Raw genomic sequence first — 12,671 nt, forward strand, 5'->3', positions numbered from 1 at the left:
TTTTATTTTATTAATTATATAATATAATTATTTAATATATACTTATTGTAGGTTAAAATATTAACATGATATATTAATATTTTAAATGTTTAATTAAATGTTTAAATTAAAATATTGGACCTGCAGATTCAGATCATTCTATTTATGAAATCCTGACTAATTGAACTCATACATATCCCTTAGGACATTTGCTCTTAACGTTTAGTGCCTATTCCAAACTCCATGAGTCTAGAAATAGTTGCTGAATTATTATTATTATTAATTTTGTAAGTGTAGCCGGCAATGCATTCTTTTGAAAAATTATTATTCAAAGTCCACAGTTGACATTAACATTCACTCTTAGTGGTGTATATTCTATGGGTTTTGACGAATGTATAACGACATGTAGCCATCATTACAATGTCAGACAGAGTAGTGTCACTGCCCTAAACATCCTCTGTGCTCCACCTATTCATCCACTCTTCTCTCTCCCCAAACTCCTAGCAAGCACTGATCTTTTTATTGTCCCCATAGTTTTGCCTTTTCCAGAATGTCATCTAGCTGGAATCACAGTCTGTAGCCTATTCGGACTGGCTTCTTTCACTTAGTAATATGTGCTTAATGTTCCTCCATGTCTTTTCATGGCTTGATAACTCATTTCTTTTGAGCACTGAATGATATTCCATTGTATTCATTTGCCTACTGGATGATATCTTGATTGTTCCTTAAGTTTTGGTGATTATGAATAAAGCTGTAATAAACATCTATGTTCAGGTTTTTTTTTTTTTTTTTCAGTTGCAAGATTTAATAGAGTGAAAACAGAGCTCCCATACAAAGGGAGGGGACCCAAAGAGGGTTGCCATTGCCAGCTCGAATGCCTGGGTTTATATCCCGATCCTTGTCCCTCCTGTTGTGCTCTCAGGCAATAGATGATTGGCTATTTCTTTACCTCCTGTTTTTGCCTAATTAGCATTTTAGTGAGCTCTCTTTACTATCTGATTGGTCGGGTGTGAGCTAAGTTGCAAGCCCCATGTTTAAAGGTGAATGTGGTCACCTTCCCAGCTGGGCTTAGGGATTCTTAGTCGGCCTAGGAAACCCAGCTAGTCCTGTCTCTCAGTGCCCCCTCTCAATAGGAAAACCCAAGTGCTGTTGGGGAGGTTGGCCAACGACTGCTCTAACTGCTTTCTGCTGAATTGGGGTGTAGTAGGGGTTGTGCAGTTGAGATTTTCTCAGGAGGGATGCCTTCAATGTCATTAACATCAAAGCATGGGCTAGCAGGCTGGTCCAGGGGTCTGTGGTAGATCTTCGTCGTGGACTGCATCTGGGGCTCCATTTGAAGAACCATTTGTAGCTTTACAGTTTTGATTCTGAAAGAGACAAACTTAACAAGGAGGTTAAAGATACAGGGTCCAAAGAGGAGTAACAATATTATAGCTGGTAGAGGTCCTAAGAAGGGAGAATCCAGGGCATCCACTGGCTGAGGAAGCCCCAGGGTCTGGTGTTTTGAAGCTCCTCTGCTCTATGTTGTATTCAATCTCGAATTTCTTTAACTTTCTCAGTGACGATTTCGGATTGATTAACATAATAACAGCATTCTTCCCCTAAAAATAAACAGGTTCCCCCGCTTTCGGCGGTTAGCAAGTCTAAAGCTCTTTGATTTTGAAGGACTATTGCTGCTAGGGAGTTAAATTGATCTTGCAAGGTGACCAGGGAGTCGGCGACCCATTCCATGTCACCATTTAGTTCTTGGGATAGTTTGTAATAGAACTGAGTAGAGGTTGTGATACCGCCGATGTCAGTACCTAGTCTGCCTAGCACTCCTGCTCCGATAACAGAAGGAAGAATGGGTACTCTTTTGTTGCTGGGCTTAGGTATGACATAATTGTATAAATCTTGTTCAGTGTAAATGGTCATAGGGGACACTAAGAATGAGAGGAAGCACATAGATTCTGAAGGGCCATTCAAACAACGATAGGCTGAGGTACCACAGACAAAAAATATTCCTGAGGGTAGTCAGACTATCTATGTGAGAGGAGTTACCCACCTGATGCATTGGGAGTTGGTTGTGTCTATAGTATTGTTAAATTTTACACAGGTGAGGTTTGAGGTATGGGTTATCTCCAGATTGGAAACAAGAAGTCCTACTAAAATGGAAGTGGTGTTTATTTTTGTGCTGGAGTTGTTCCATTGTTCGGGTACAGGGATTGAATGTATGGCCTGAAGTGCACGGGGAGGCACATCCAACAGTTAGTAGGGTTTTGGGCCAAAACCTCATGGAGCCTAGTGAGGGTGGTATTAAATAAGCTTACCAGGCAAGTATGGGTATGGAGGGTTTCATGTAGTTTTGAGAGATCTAGTCCTTTGTAGGGGCTAGGGGTGCTATGTACCCAGGTCAGTTGGGAGATTACTTCCTTTACGTGTTTTTCTCTTGCCTGATCTTGAACTCCACCCCCATCAGACATACCGGTATGGGTGAAGTAAGTCCAACAGACAGTGGCTCCAAGTCCTCCAGGACAACTAGGATTAATCATTTTCCCTGTCCAATAATGAGTATTTGCATGCATGCAAAGAGTGGCAGAGTTATAGCAGTTGTGGGGCTTATGGGTGTGGGCGGTGAAGGTGGGGTTTCCTTTAGATAAACTCATATACATTGGGACATCAATATTTCTGGGAAGCTGCATTCTTCAGGAAACGCTTGGTAAGGGGAGCTACTGGTTGTACAGCAGCATGGAGGGGGTGCAGTGAGAGTGAAAGGGGGTACTGCCTTTGGTAGGGAAAGGAGGCAGAATCCTTTAGTTTAACTTGAACAGGACGGGCATTCTTTGCTCATCCATATTGTCCTTCTGTTGCCTAGACTTCAGGATTAATTCCTTCCTCAAGCAGGGGACAACAAATGGGTGTTCCTTCTCCTATGTTCAGGTGTATAATGACCCCTGCTTTTGCTAGAATGTCTCTCCCTAACAAGGGAGTGGGGCTTTCAGGCATAATTAGAAAAGCATGTGAAAAGAGTAAAGTTCCCCAGTCACAACTTAGTGGCTGGGAGAAGTATCTAGTGACTGGCTGCTCTAGGACCCCTTGGATAGTGACAGATCTGGAGGACAGTTGTCTGGGACAGGAGAGGAAGACTGAGAAGGCTGCACCAGTGTCCAGGAGACAGTTAACCTCCTGGCCCTCAATGGTCAAGCATACCCAGGGCTCTGTGAGGGTGATGGCATGGGCTGGCGCTTGCCCTGGGCACCTTCAGTCCTGCTGCTGGATCATCTGGTTAGTGGCTTCTGACTCAGAGGACCTTTGTCCCCTGAGGCAGTGGGCCTTCCAGTGATTCCCTTGACATAAGGGGCATGGACAAGGGGGCAGCTTATTTCTATTTGGACAATCTTTTTTAAAGTGTCCTTGTAGAGCGCACTGGAAGCAAGCCCTATTAGGCATTCGATTTGCCCAGCTATTCCCTTTCCCAGAGCCTCCAAAGTCCACGTGCCTGAGGGCCATGACTAAAGTGGTGGCCCTTTGTTTTTAATCCCGTTTGTCCCATTCCGCCTGCTCCTCCTGATCTCTATTATAAAAAACCAAGGTTGCCAAGTTCAGTAGGGTTTCTGAGTTTTGCTCTGGGCCTAAGGCAGACTTTTGAAGAATACCCATTGTGATTTTTTTCCTCAATCACCTGGGAGGAAACATCTATCTTCCTGTCCTGAAGGGAGTTCCTCCTAGGTCTGGTTGGACCTTTGTATGGTAATTAAGATTTAAATCTCCTGTAAGGAAATCTGCTGGGTTAAGGGAATTTCAGTGGTTAGTGTTAAATTACCTTTTTCTAACAGAATAGCCCCATACTTTAAGATTTTTGAGTTAGTAAGCTACCTTTTTTGACTTAGAATAATTCTGAACTGGTGAGGTGTGCTCACAAAGAGGTTTCCTCTAAAAGTTATTTTTCTACTTTCTTCCATTAGCAAAGCAGTTGCCGCTACAGATTTAATGCATCCACGGGTTACTGGGTTAAGGATTTTTGATAGGAAAGCTACCAGTTGTCAGTGGTCTCAGTGTTTTCAGGCTACGCCCTTGTTGACACTGACAACAAGGTAGTATTGGAGTGTTACAGGGTCATGGAGAAGACCTTCGATTATCAATTATAGGTTTTAAATTTACCCTGGCTTTTAAAGGAATAGGGCCCACTGTTTTTTTACTATTTCTTTCTCTTTCTTTCTCTCTTTGACTCCCTGTTTCTCCTCTCTGTCTCCCTGTCTCTCCTCTCTGTCTCTCTCTCTCCTCTCTGTCTCTCTCTCTCCTCTCTCTCCTCTCTGTCTCTCTCTCTCCTCTCTGTCTCTCTCTCTCCTCTCTGTCTCTCTATCTCCTCTGTCTCTTGCCCTCTCTCTCCTCTCTATCTGTCTCTCTCTCCTCTTTGTCTCTCTCTTTCTCCTCTCTGTCTCTCTCTCTCTCCTGTCTCTCTCCTCTCTTCTCTTAGCCATTACAAACTTGGGGCCCTGGCAAGGGTGGTGGGGAATGGGTCCCACATAACTGCCCATGTCGAGAGCTGTATGCCTAAGTTGGGAGGGACACAAGGGACAGGACTCCCTGGGTTTATAGCCTAGATGCCTAAGGACACAGGGTAGAGCTTTCTTACATCCCTTTGGAGATACAACTTGCTAGACGAAATGAAAGTCTGAACCATTAGTACCTAGGAGGCAGGGATCAGAGGAAGTAGATTCAGAGGTAAGGAGAATTTTGAGGCTACACTTTCAAGAAAGTCGTGGTCGGGACCCAAGAGGTATGAGTCAGAAGGAAAGGTAGGGGCGCACACATGGGCAACTGTTGAATAGAGACTTCTGGCTGCGCCATGATCTCAACCAGCTAATGCCAGGAGTTGGGGACGACAGCTTTCTGCCTCTAGTCAGCCCTCGGCTTCCCCAAGAAAATTGAAAGTGGAAGTTGGTTCCGGGCAGGCCAACATTCCCAACCCACAAGGGTTGGGGGTTGTTAGAAAGCCCTTCCCCAGACAGCTGCACATCTAAGTCTTAAGTCCGGTGGCCACGCTAATCGTTTTTTAACCGGCCGACAAGTACCTGGTATTTTCCTCCAATTCTAAGGAAGGATAGGACAGAATAGCAAGCGAAAGTGGTACAATATTACTCACTGCTTTGGAGGTCCCTTCATGGTCGCCAAAATGTCACCAGGGGGTCCTTGCTTCCAGAGCTCTCAAGATGGTGGCGGGCCACATCCAAGATGGCGGTGGGCCACTTCCAAGATTGCGGCAAGCCTTGTGTTCTCTGACCTGGGGTTCTTGGCCTCATGGATTCCAAGGAATGGAATCTTGGGCCTTACGGTGGTGTTATAGCTCTATTAGAAGCCATGGGTCATGGAAGACAACCGTGGAACCCAGTGACTAGTGTTCAGCTCAATTAGGACGAACCCGGGCACTTAGCCGTGCAAGAACAATGGCAAGCCTTTAGCACGATCGGGAGCAGCAATGGGTGCCTCACTGGATCAGGAGCACAGCAGACACCCTGCCGGATCCAGAGGGATGGAAGTCAGCAGCAGGTCTGCAATGGCGGCAAACAGCAGTGGTGGACAGTGAGCGAAAGCTCAGCTCGAGCCGTAACAAACACAGACCAGAAGAGAGTGCGGTTGCAAGATTTAACAGAGTGAAAACAGAGCTCCCGTACAAAGGGAGGGGACCCAAAGAGGGTAGCCCACAGGTTTTTTGTGGGTGTAAGTTTTCTACTCATTTGGGTAAATACCAACAAATATGTTTGCTGGATCCTATGGTAGAAGTGGATTTAGTTTCATAAGGAAATGCTAAACTTCCAAAGTGGCTATGCCATTTTGCATTCTGTTTGATGTTTTGTACACTTTTATCTTCAGGACCTCCAATGGCATCTGGCACACAGAGGATACTAATCAATATTTGTTCATTACTGAATGACAAGAAGCACCTGAGCGGTGTATTTAAAAGGTGAATGCCCCAGCTAAATCCCTAGAGATTCTGATTCACTATGTCTGGAGTGGGTCCTAGGGATCTGCCTGTTCAGTCAGCACCCGGAGAATGCTAATGTGCATGGTCTGGAAACCATACTTTGAGAAACACTGGGAGCTCATTCTGGCAAACTTCTCTGTGTGGCCATGTCAGAGAGGGTGGTCTCGGCCACTTCTGAAAAATGGCAATTCTTAATTCTTACTATTTCTGTGTCCCTGTGCTCTATATGGTTACTAGGTTGTCTTTAAAATAAACAAGGCTTCCATAATGGGAGGTGAAATTGCTTTTGATTCCAAAAAATAGTTAGTTGAATGAAAGTCAATGAATGTAAATGTAAATTCAGAATAGAGAACATTGGATAAGTATGCAAGACAATGAGGTTGGAAGGGATATATTGTTCAAGCATAACATAGACACTTAAACTCTACAGAAATATTCAAATACCTTCCTGCAACAAATTCAAAACTTGTACAGATAAAAGCCACAGGAAGAATACCCTAAAACAAGGCAGTCTCTTATATAACCACAGTGCAATGATCAAAATCAGGAACTTAACATTGATACAATGCTAGGATGTAATCTAGGGACCGATTCAGATGCTACCAATTGTGAGACTGTCCAAAAGCATGCTTCAGTTGTCCTGTTTATTGAATCTCTTTTAATCCGGGGCAGTTCTTGAGTCTTGTTATGGCATGAGCACTACCCAACTCTTTTGTAGGATGTCTTTAATTAGGGCTTTTCTGATGTCACTTTATGACCAGTTTCAAGTTATGTTATTTTAAAAAATGTTTAAGTTTAAAAGCAATGTATTTATCATTTAGCTTAAGGTGGATGGCTCAAGGTGGTGGAAAGTGGATGGCTAAAAAGCGTTGGAAAGGTTTCAAGATGAAATTCTGATTTTCTATAAGATGAAAGATTTTGGTGAGAAATAAAAGAATTCTATAGGTCGGGGGTCTTTCTTCACATTACCACTATCCTAAGCTGAGAGAATAGACTCTGACATAATTGAATCTATCTTTTTATTTTTTAACTTTCATCCTCTCTTTTTTGCTTTCCTTTTCCCCATGTTACTAAGATATTGGGGAAACCAAGTCATTTCTCCTATAGAATGTCCACACTGTAGAATTTATAGAATGCTTGTTCCTGCTGTAGTTTTTAAATGGAATTCCCTGCAATAGAAAAAATAGTACTCTGGTGATAGAAATGTCAAATCCTGGGCCCAATTCTAGCACAGTTACTTAAGCAAATGTTTTGTAAGCCTTGAGCAAAAATTAAGAGGCACTTGCTAAGAGTCAGCATGGGTTTTCTAAGTACACATTTTGCAGGGTTCTTCACACTTCCTTTTCTTGATGCAAGACTGGTAGTCTTGACTAAAGTGTTTAGTCATGTTAAATCTGTATTTCAAAAAAATGGCAAAACCTTCTTATTTTTAAGGATAGAATTCGCCATCTCTCAGACACCTCTCGTATGTCAAGAACTTCATGAACGCCAACTGGAATTCTCTCATGATCCTAGAAATCAGAAGTTAGAAGTCAGGCAGATTTACATTCAACTCTTAACTTTCCCTCTTTCTAGCTATGAGAACTCAGGTGTGTGAACTAACCTCTTTAAGCCTCAGTTTCCTTATCGGTAAGATAGTGATAATTATAAGACCTGCTTTATATAATGTGTAAAAATTAAATATTGGGAAAATTAAATGCAGGTAAAAATTTTAATGTAGTGCTTTGCATATAGTAAGTTCTCAATAGCTGTTTGCTATTAGTTATCAGTGCTTCCATGGCACAGATGAGAAGACTGAGGGTCCAAGAGGCTAACTCTCTGGAATAAAGTCTCTCAGCTCCAAATGTGGGAACCATCATCATTTCCATAATACCTTGCTGCCTCCCTGTGGACAAACCAAAAGAAAATGTGAGCTGAAAAGCCATGTAATTCTACAGATTTGTTTCAAGTTCAATAACCTTCAAAGGTTCTAAAAAAAAATTAATGCCAAACGTAGAGTATGATGTCTGTAATAGACTGGATCTTTATTGCCATCTCATCTGTGTGGAAATGGGGCTAAAATGAAGAGATGGTTTTCAGATGGCAAATGAAAATAAACAACTGCAGATAATGCTATAAGTGGGTTAGCATTTTTTTAATGAATAGATTAAAATAAAAACAAATTCAAATGATGAGATTTAACTCACAGTAAATGCAAATTTCTGAACTTGGTCTCAGAAATAACAACTTTTCAAATCCCAGATAAGTTATTTTTAGATCTTGAGCTTGCTGTGAAATGTAAAAAGGGATTTTGGTTTAACTGTTTGAATCCCTCCCTGTCAGCCCTTCAGTGAATTATTTAGTCCATAGTAAGAGAGACGATGGATTCTCCAAGTGGCGGGTCCCAAGCTCAGAGATTCCGCAAGAGTGGATGGCACTGAGGAACTCTGCCTTTGTCACTGTGGCACAGCATTGAACAAAAACCATGCCCCCTCAGAGTTTGTTCTGTGTTGCAACCAGCTGAAGATAAATCAGAAAATATGATCTGATGCTGTTTTGTAGAGATCTCCTTGTCCTGGGGCTTATTGAGGCAGTTCCATGATCATGAAGTAGAACAATGCATACAGCCCATCCAGGAGAGAACCAGAGGACTCCAACTTCTCCATGGGAGCCCCAGAAAGCTGCTTCTGAGTGCTCCTTTCCTTCCTCCCCATCTGGACGTCAAATGAACCAGTATTAGACCTGATAAGCCTACCTTGGTTGTCATGGGGGGTGGTTTGTATGGTGACAAATGAGACTGTCAGCAACTGAAGGTGACTGTTTATGGAATTACATGGATATGTTATTATGGGAGCACATATTCAGCCCCTTCTATAATGGGCCGAATTGTGTCCTCCCAAATTCATATCCTGAGTCTTAACCCTCAGGACCTCAGAATGTGGCTATATTTGGATATGGAACCTCTAAAGAGGTAATTAAGGTACAATGAGGTCATATGGGTGGACCCTAGTCCTATCCGACTGGGGTGTTATCAGAAGAGATCAGGACACAGACACACACAAAGGGACAACCATGTGAGGACACAGAGGGAAGATAGCATCTACGCCAAGGAGGGAAGCTTCAGGAGGAACCAGCCCTGAGACACCTTGACCTCAGACTTGCAGCCTCCAGAATGTGAGAGAATTAAATCTCTGTCGTTGAAGCCCTGCAGCGTATTGTACTTTGTTACAGCATCCCTGGCCGACTAATACAACTTCTTACAAGGCAGCTCATTTTGACATAAAAAAATTTCGTGTTGAAATCCCAACATACTGAGGCACATCGATACATGAGCTGATCTGCTGATAGCTCGCTGTGCCAAATAGACAAAACCAGAGAGCTGTTGCTGAACCCATGGGGCTAGCAGGAAGGCAAGGATTACACGAGTCTGGATTCCGGACTCTCACCTCCTCCTTCTTTTCCCCACACCTACAATCCCTGAGGATTCTTTGCAAGACAAAGTGTGGAAATCATTGAGCTAGCACAGGTATCTGCAAACCAGAGGCCACTGCAAGCCACACTGGCCCTTCATTTTGAAGAAGGCCCATTGCAACCCACTCTATTGATTTCAGGGTCCTCTCTGGTTTGTGGTTCACATTTTGAAAACTTCTTGTAAAATTAGCTTATTACAAGAGCATACATGCCTCAAAAATTTCCAGCATTCTCCAAGACAGACAGCATTGTGCATTTTCACACACTAGAATTTTCATCATGGAAGGTGCTCAGTGATGAGTGGAACCTCTCTGAGAACCAGTTTTGAGGTTCTGGGAGCCCAACCACATGGGGTATGCTATTCATGAAGCTGTGGCATTCCTCATGCAGATCAGTTCAGATACCTGATCACCTTTTCCTCTACATCATTAAACTTGGATCTGTGTGGCAATGGACTAGATGCAGTAGCATCTTCAGTCATGCTAGGATATCCTTAGGATAGCTACTGCCCTTTGCTGCTGGGTCGAGATGTGCTTCATAACTGTACCCTGCCCAGCCCCTGCCACCCTGGCTCACTCATAAATATTCTCACATGGGGTCTATGATATTCTGAATATATACATATATATGATACACACACATACAGAAACACACATACACATATGTGTGTGTTTTATGCAGGCTTCATTACATAGGCCTGATTGACAACAAGTAGAAATGTGATTGGACAAAACACACACACACACACACACACACACACACACACACACACACACACGTATAGGTTTTTGGCCACGGTTCCCAACTCATAACTCCCGTAACCCTTATTGCAGTCTTTTGTTACAATGTTGGGGCACTTTAGGTCTCAGAAAACAAAACCTCTCTCTCTCACTGAATTTCTCCTGTCTTCTTTTCACCTGCTCACGGCAAGATTGTAATCTGATTGTGGATCAAAAGACCCTCATTCTAGACAGCGTTCTGCCCCATACCTTAGAGGGAGGAATGCTACCCAGAGAGGCCAAGAAAAGTCTGAATAGACTCCTTGCTGGGTTTAGATCATGGGTTTTTTGGTCCAATTGCATTTGTACACAGTTGTCAATCATGTCTATATAATGAAGTCTTCATAAAACGCCAGGAGGACTGGGTTCGGAGAACTTCTGGGTGGCTGAAAATGTGGGGGTCCCTGGAGGGTAATTCCCAAGGAGCGCGTGGAAGCTCCACACTCCTTCGCCCATACCTTGCCTTACATGCCTCTTCATTTGTGTCCTTTGTAATAGTCTTTATAATAAACCATAAATGTGTTTTCATGAGTTCTGTGAGCCACTCTAGCAAATTAATGGAACCCAAAGAGGGGACTGTGGGAACCCCAACTTGAAGCTGGTCATTCCAAAGTTCAGGAGGCCTGGACTTGTAACTGGTGTCTCAGGGTAGATCCCTGTAGGATCTGACACTATATCCAGAAAGATAGTGTCCATATTTAATTAGAGGATACCCAGCTGGTGTTCACTGCTTGGTATGTGATATGGTTTGGCTGCATCCCCACCCAAGTGTCATCTTGAATTATAGCTCCCATAATTCCCACATGCCATGGGAGGGACCCAGTGCGAGGTAATTGAATCATGGGAGCAGGTCTTTCCCATGCTGTTTTCATGATAGTGAATAAGTCTCACTAGATCTGATGGTTTTATAATGGGCAATTCCCCTGCACACTCTCTCTTGCCTGACGCCATGTAAGCTGTGCCTTTCTCCTCCTTTGCCTTCCACCATGATTGTGAGGCCTCCCCAGCCATGTGGAACTGTGAGTCCATTAAACCTTTATAAATTACCCAGTCTCGGGTATGTCTTTATTAGCAGTGTGAGAACAGACTGATAAGTATGCATGGGGAAAACCCCCATATTTTGTCCCAGAAGTCTTCTCTGTTGATTGTTGCAGTTTGAGAGCAGAGGGAAAACATGGTTTGAGAGTTTTTGCTACACAGGGTCCCCTCACTCCACGATGAGCAGTTACCCACTAAATATTTTTCCCTCGGTCACATGGAAGAAAGAGTGTGCTGTGAGTGGATCCCTGGAGATCCTCCCAAAACTCATCCTGGGATCACATCCTAACTCTCTGCTGTCACACTGGATGGACAATTTTTATGAAAGTAATGGCAATCCTGAGTTCATGGCGAAATAACACATTACTGTGGAAGGACAGAGGAAGCTGACTCCATAATAGCTATTCTTAGATGTGTGAGCTTGGAAAGAGAGACAGGAAATCATATGGAGATTACGGAGATTGCTTCCTGGCAGTGGCCCTATAATTAGCCCTGCAGAAGAATCCCTTCCAGTCTTTTGGGTATAACAGAGACATCCAAGTACTTGCACTGCATGCTCACTGCTGAACTTCATCTTCTATCAAGGCTGTTTGAGAATGCCATTTTCGTTTGCCTTGCTGTCAAAGAGCTCAAATGCCTGTGCCCTTCCCTCGCTAGGAACACGCATCGCTTCAAATGAAAGCTGCAATTATCTCCAGAAGAGTGCAGGATGGGGATTAGGGTGAAGAGAGAGGGAGAGAAATATCAGCTTTCAGACTTTGCCTTTGTGATAACTATCTTAATTATCTTTTATATGATTGTGAAAAACTGAAATTATGGAAGGAGACAAATTACTATTTATCCTCCAGGGAAATTCAAAAAATTCTGGAAATGCATACTTAATAAGAAACAAATCTATATACTTATAAGTTTTAGCTCCTTAAATTCCAGTGACTAAAATTGTAACTTTTAAATTTTGCTCTATTTATATCTAGACTTTTTTTTCCCCTAGGCAGATAGCTGCTGAAAAAAGAAAGATGGTTATGAGATAGTTATTTGTTTAATTTTCAATGTTTTCTTAGGTACTGTTATGTTACATTTTATAAATGACTTGGGGATGCACACACACATATACACACCTCTACATATTTATTTAAAAATCGGTCTAGCATTAATGCAAAAGATGAAGTATATAAGGGAAAACAAGTTATAAACTTGTTTTAAATTATAGGAAGGCTATAATTCAATTCACTCTTTGAAGCATTTTGAAAGGATATCGTAAGATGTGTCAATACATTGCAATTAAATTCTGTTTCACTGTATAATTCATTTGCACTATGAAATCTCTGATGTTTCCTTAATTGATGCATCTTATATCCATTTAAAATATACATTAATTATTTTTAGTTATATTTGAATTGCCACTGACTGAATTTGGATTTTTATTTCCCTAAGTGGAAATTGAGCTTTCCATTAAAACA

At 42.5% G+C, this 12,671-nt stretch overlaps 1 pseudogene; it reads right to left on the reverse strand.

Moving 5' to 3' along the window:
- Window positions 1-1,153: 1,153 nt before the first annotated feature.
- On the reverse strand, window positions 1,154-9,875 carry LOC131383944 (syncytin-1-like; annotated as a pseudogene).
- Window positions 9,876-12,671: the final 2,796 nt, after the last annotated feature.

The sequence above is a fragment of the Hylobates moloch genome, unplaced genomic scaffold (genome assembly GCF_009828535.3).
Source record: "Hylobates moloch isolate HMO894 unplaced genomic scaffold, HMol_V3 SCAFFOLD_7, whole genome shotgun sequence".
Classification (NCBI taxonomy): domain Eukaryota; kingdom Metazoa; phylum Chordata; class Mammalia; order Primates; family Hylobatidae; genus Hylobates; species Hylobates moloch.